At 44.8% G+C, this 6,361-nt stretch overlaps 1 long non-coding RNA gene across 1 annotated transcript in view; it reads left to right on the top strand.

Moving 5' to 3' along the window:
• Window positions 1-1,357: 1,357 nt before the first annotated feature.
• The window catches only part of LOC125486841, a 39,740-nt gene continuing 34,736 nt past the window's right edge, over window positions 1,358-6,361 (top strand). The window contains exon 1 of the long non-coding RNA XR_007265465.1: window positions 1,358-1,486. This is a non-coding gene — a long non-coding RNA (uncharacterized LOC125486841). The remainder of the gene's footprint in view (window positions 1,487-6,361) is intronic.

The following is a 6,361-nucleotide window of genomic DNA, read 5'->3' as shown; positions in this document are numbered from 1 at the left end:
CCACTGGTCAATTGATCTCCAGCCTGAAAAATGTCCACCATCACCCTCTGTCTTCTACAGGCAAACCAATTCAGAATCCATGCGGCCAAGTCACCATGGATCCCATGCATCTTAATATTCTGAATGAGCCTACCATGAGGGACCTTGTCGAAAGCTTTAATAAAATCCATGGAAACAATATCCGCTGCTCTACCCTCATCGATCACATTCATCACCACCTCAAAATTCAATCAAGTTCATAAGTCATGACCTGCCTTGCACAAAGCCCCTAATTTAGGCCATACTTTTCCAAATGTGTATAAATCCTGTCCCTAAGAATTTTCTCCGGTAGCTTCCCATCTACTGATGTGAGGCTCATCGGTCTGTAGCTTCCTGGATTGTCCCGACTTCCCTTCTTGAATAGAGGAACACCATTAGCTATTCGCCAGCCCTCTGGACCTCTCCAGTGGCTAGCGAGGATATAAAGATCTTGGTCAAGGCCCCAGCAATCTCCTACCTTATAATAACCTGGGCTAGATACCATTGGGCCGTGGGGCCTTATCCACCTTAATACTCTTCAAGAGATCCAACACCACTTCTTTCTTAATCTCAAAATGGTCTAGCGTACTATCATGCTCCACACGAATCTCACTATCTTCCATATCCTTTTCCTGGATTCTCCTTGAATCCTGCCACTTTGACCAAACTTTTGGTTTTCTGTCCAAATATCCTCAGTTGTGGCTCAGTATATTTGTAATGGTCTTGTACCCAGATGCAGCCTGTTGTTGTTGACCTGAATGTATTAATGAATTTGCATTCAACAGTTTCGAAGTTGCTGTTCTTCAAACGAGCTTTGAATTGGAGACCCTTTCTGTGGTTCAGTGCATACGAATGATCTGCTGGTACAAATTCAATAGCGAGGCATCCTGCCAGTTTCCTAGCTTATGGTTCCCCTTTATCATATTTGAAATCACTTTAAGTGATTTATTTCATTGATGTTTGTGGCATCTTGGTGGATAAAGCATGCTTGCTGTTAATGCCCATGTGTTAACCATTGTTTTTTTTTTTGGTGCAGCCTTTTGAGATATTTTTAAGTTGTGGTACTGGGTATGGTTATAGCACTAGTGCAAATCACTTCACTTCAGAAGTTTCATCAGAAGAAGAATTAACGCAAAGGTCATGTGATGGGTACTTAAGATCTGGTATTGAAGACTCAGTCCTAAAGTAGAACTGAAGAGAAACTGAATGAGCACTGTACATGTCCAAAAGTGTATTTAGATATTTATTCCAATACAGGAGTGCTTCCAATTAGTGCTGTCTGCAACTTGATGACAAAAACATAATATTAAATTTGATTTCCTTTTTTTTTCTGCAGACCTCTCAGAAATAGAACCAAACGTTTTCCTTCGACCTTTCCTGGAGGTGATCAGATCAGAAGATACTACTGGACCGATCACAGGATTAGCACTTACATCGGTAAATAAGTTCCTGTCTTATGGATTGATAGGTAAGTATGTTTTCTTAACCATAAAATGCTCTGCTGAATAATAAATGGTGCAACTAAAGTTTTCCAGTGAATCATCTCAGATTTCTGAGGCTAGTCTCAAAAAAAGTTTTAATTTGCCTTGAAGGTAAGGTGCATGGCTTGATCGGATTTCTTCCAACAAAATAGTGTTTGTTTCTTGCTGCTTCTTTTACACCACCTCCAAAATTAAGATCAAAGTTTGGAGGATTTTTATTTATTTTTCATGGAACACTGCCATTGTGAAGTTATTCATTTCTGGATCATTGCTGGGAAAGACCAGGCTGTGAAGCTTTCACAGCAATCTTCAGCCAGAAGTGCCAAGTGGTTCCCAGCATTACATATACCAGTCTTCAGCCAATTTGATTCACTCCACGTGATATCAAGAAACAGTTGGAGGCACTGGATACTGCAAAGGCTGTGGGCCCTGACAACACCCTGGCAATAGTATTGAAGACTTGTGCTCCAGGACTCTCTGCTCCCCTAGCCAAGCTGTTCCAGTACAGTTACAACACTGCATCTATATGACAATGTCTTGTACATAAAAAACAGCACCGATCCAACCCGGCCAATTATCGTCCTATCGGTCTACTATCCATCATCAGTAAAGTGAGGGAAGGTGTCATGAACAGTGCTATCAAGCAGCAGCTGCTCAGCAATAACCTGCTCAGTGACTCCCAGTTTGGGTTCTACCAGGGCCACTCAGCTCCTGACCTCATTTTATAGCCTTAGTTCAAATATGGACTAAAGGGTTGAATTCCAGCGGTGAGGAGAGAGTGACAGCCCTTGACATCAAGGCTGCATTCGACCAAGTGTCATCAAGGAGCCCTAGCAAAAATGGAACCAATGAGGGCAAACTCTCAGCTGGTTGGAGCCATACCTGGTACGTAGGAAGATGGTCATGGTTGTTGGAGGTCAGCCATCTCGGCTCCAGGACAACTTTGCAGGTGTTCCTCAGGATTGTGTCCTAGGCCTAACTACCCTCAGTTGCTTCATCAATAACTTTCCCTCAATCAACAACAAAAGTGGGGGTATTTGCTGATAGTGGAACAATGTTCAGCATCATTTGTGACTAGTCAGACACTAAAGCTGTCCATGTCTAAATGCAACAACATCTGGACAATATCCAGGCTTGGGCTGACAAGTGGCAAGTAACATTTGCACCACACAAATGCCAGGCTATGACCATCACCAGTAAGAAACCATGTAACCACAGCCCCTTGACATTCAATGGTATTACTGTCATTGACTCCTCCATTATCAACATCCCGGGGCTTATCTTTGATCAGAAACTCAGTAGATACAGCGGATACAACAGCAAGTCAGAGGCTAAGAATACTGCGGTGAGTAACTCACTTCCTGACACCTGCCTGTCCACCATCTGAAAGTCACAAGTCAGAAGTGTAATGGAAGACTCCCCACTTGCCTGGATGAGTGCAGCCCCAACAACATTTGAGAAGCTTGACCCCGTCCAGGACAAAGCAGCCCGCTTGATTGCCACTATATCCACAAGCGTCCAATCCCTCACTACTGATGCTCAGTAGCAGCAGTGTGTACTATCTACAAGATGCACTGCAGAAATTCACCAAAGATCCTTGGACAGAACTTTCCAAACCCATGCCCACTTCCAGCTGGACGGACAAGGGCAGTAGATATATGAGAACACCACCACCTTCAAGTTCCCCTCCAAGCCACTCACTGTACTAACTTGGAAATATATTGCTGTTCCTTCTCTGTCGCTGGGTAAAAATCTTGGAATTCCCTCCCTGATGGCATTGTGGGTCACTCCACAGCATGTGGACTGCAATGATTCAAGAAGGCCGCTCCCCACCACCACCTCCCAGGGCAAGTAGTGATGGATAATAAATAATGGCCAGCCAGCTATGCCCACATTCCACAAAATGAATAAATTTAAAAAAAAATTAGATGCCTTTTCCTTTTAATAGCAATGCATAATTAATTTTTACCTTTTTTTGCTTGCAAGAAATGACACATATTCATATGCAGGGACCTGTTCTCTGTAAACAAAATGAGTATGTTCAATGCTTGCACTTTTTTAAAACTAGCTGGAAGTTAAAAATTAACTAAGTTCCCTGTTGCTTTTTCGAAAGTTGTTTCTCCAGTCCTTTGACATCACTTTGTTCACTTTGACATCACTAGGTTAAGTTGATGTGATCATTTGAAATTAGGCATTCTCTTGGTGAGTGCAAAATGGAAAACATTGGCAGCATGTCTCTCTCTTCAGTAACAATGCATTCCTTTTCAAGTTTGGAGCACAGGGCCAAATCATCCAGTCTCTGGAGCTTTGGTGAGGGGAAACTTTGCTGTGGATTGACTTCACCTACACTTCCCACTGCATTGGAAAAACAACCAACATAATCAAAGACCTCTCCCACCCTTCTATCTTGCAGAAGATATGAAAATTTGAATACATGCACAACCAAATTCAAGAACAGCTTCTTCCCTGCTGTTATCAGACTTTTGAATGGACTCTTAAGTGTTAATGTTGATCTCTCTCTGCACCTTCTTGGCAGCTATAATACTGTATTCTGCTCTGTGTTGTGTTCCCCCGATGCGCTTTTCATTGTACCTCGGTACACGTGACAGTAATAAAATCAAGATTTGATCAAATCAAATCTGGACCCTGTGGACTTGTAGAAGCGTGGACCAACATAGGAACAGCCCAGTATATTTAAACTTCTAATCGGCAATTCCCCTGCTCCCTGTGATCCTACGTGAATACCTCTGAGTCAGAGTTAGATTTGGAAGTAGTTCAGGTTCAGAACATTCCACAACAGTGGACTCTCTAGCCTCAAATAACACTGATCTTGCTAGCATTGATCTCGCCTTGCACATGCCCTGTGCAATGTAATCTGTATGCCTCTGTCTAAATCTTTTTTGATCTGTACGTCCTTGCTTACTACGATCTGTCTGTACTGCTCGTAAACAAAGCTTTTCACCGTGTTTCGGTACATGTGACAATAAATAAATCAATAAAACAATCATTAAGTCAAGTTGCCCAAGGAATGTTGGACAGATTAAAATCTAGTTATAACACTTGGGTAATTACACTACTGATCTGTTAATGAACCTAACCTGAGTTTCACAGAATTGTTAACCTTCAGAAGGAGCCTACTCCGTCTCTCATGTCCGCACCTCTCCCTAAGCATCTTAACATGGTGCTAATCTCCTGCTTTTTCCCTGTAACCCCACACATTATTTCGATTTAAATGATCACCCAATACCTCCATTGAATGGGTTTCCACCACACTTCCAAGTGATGCAATCTAGGCCCTAACAGACCGGTACTTGCTTTGACAAAAAGATTTTCTTGCTTCCGTTTGCTTTTCCAGCAAGCACTTTTAAAACTGTGCCCTCTGCTTCTTGATCCATTTGAGCAGGAACAATTTTTCAATCTTTCTATCTGCTCTGTCCACACCCTTCAAGACATTGAAAAGTTCTATCAAATGTTCCTCAAGCCTTCTCTCAGAAAAACAATCCTAACTTCTCCAACCTGTCCTTGTAAATCAAGTTTTTCATCTCTGGAACTATTCTTGAAAGCCTCTTCTGCACACTCATCGTGTGAAACCCAGACGCAGCACTCCAGCTGAGGTCTAACCAGGTCACATAAAAGTTCATTGCTCAAGTTCAGTCTCCCTGCTCAGGTGTTCCATGTCCTATAACGAAGCCTAGAAAATATTGAAAGCTTTATTAACAGTTCTTCATATCAGTTTTGCCTTTAATGACTGATGTGCATATATACCCAGACAACAAGGTGCAGGGCTGGATGAACACAGCAGGCCAAGCAGCATCATAGGAGCAGAGAGGCTGACGTTTCGGGCCTAGACCCTTCATCAGAAAAGGGGGAGGGGAAGGGGGTTTTGAAATAAATAGGGAGAGAGTGGGAGGCGGATAGAAGAGGGATAGAGGAGAGGATAGGTGGAGAGGAAACAAACAGGTCGAAGAGGCGGGGATGGAGCCAGGAAAGGTGAGTGTAGGTAGGGAGTTAGGAAGGGGATAGGTCAGTCCAGGGAGGACGGACAGGTCAAGGGGGCGGGATGAGGTTGGTCGGTAGGAGATGGAGGTGCGGCTTGAGGTGGGAGGAGGGGATAGGTGGGAGGAAGAACAGGTTAGGGAGGCAGGGACGAGCTGGACTGGTTTTGGGATGCGGTAGGGGGAGGGGAGATTTTGAAACTTGTGAAATCCACATTGATGCCATTGGGCTGCAGGGTTCCCAAGCGGAATATCAGTTGCTGTTCCTGCAACCTTCGGGTGGCATCGTTGTGGCACTGCAGGAGGCCCAGGATGGACATGTCGTCTGTGGAATGGGAGGGGCAGTTGAAATGGTTCGCGACTGGGAGGTGCAGTTGTTTGTTGCGAACCGAGCGGAGGTGTTCTGCAAAGCGGTCCCCGAGTCTCCGCTTGGTTTCCCCGATGTAGAGGTAGCCACACCGGGTACAGCGGATGCAGTATACCACATTGGCAGATGTGCAGGTGAACATCTGCTTGATGTGGAAAGTCTTCTTGGGGCCTGGGATGGGGGTGAGGGAGGAGGTATGGGGGCAGGTGTAGCACTTCCTGCGGTTGCAGGGAAAAGTGCCGGGTGTGGTGGAGCTGGAGGGGAGTGTGGAGCGGACAAGGGAGTCACGGAGAGAGTTGTCCCTCCGGAAAGCAGATAAGGGTGGGGAGGGAAAGATGTCTTTGGTGGTGGGGTCAGATTGCAGATGGCGGAAGTGTCGGAGGATGATGCGTTGGATCCGGAGGTTGGTGGGGTGGTACGTGAGGACGAGGGGGATTCTTTTTTTGGTTCTTATTGCGTGGACGGGGTGTGAGGGATGAGGTGCGGGAGATGTGGGAGAC

The sequence above is a fragment of the Rhincodon typus genome, chromosome 34, assembly GCF_021869965.1.
Source record: "Rhincodon typus isolate 14 chromosome 34, sRhiTyp1.1, whole genome shotgun sequence".
NCBI classification, from domain to species: domain Eukaryota; kingdom Metazoa; phylum Chordata; class Chondrichthyes; order Orectolobiformes; family Rhincodontidae; genus Rhincodon; species Rhincodon typus.
This window is presented reverse-complemented; position numbering and strand designations above follow the sequence as displayed.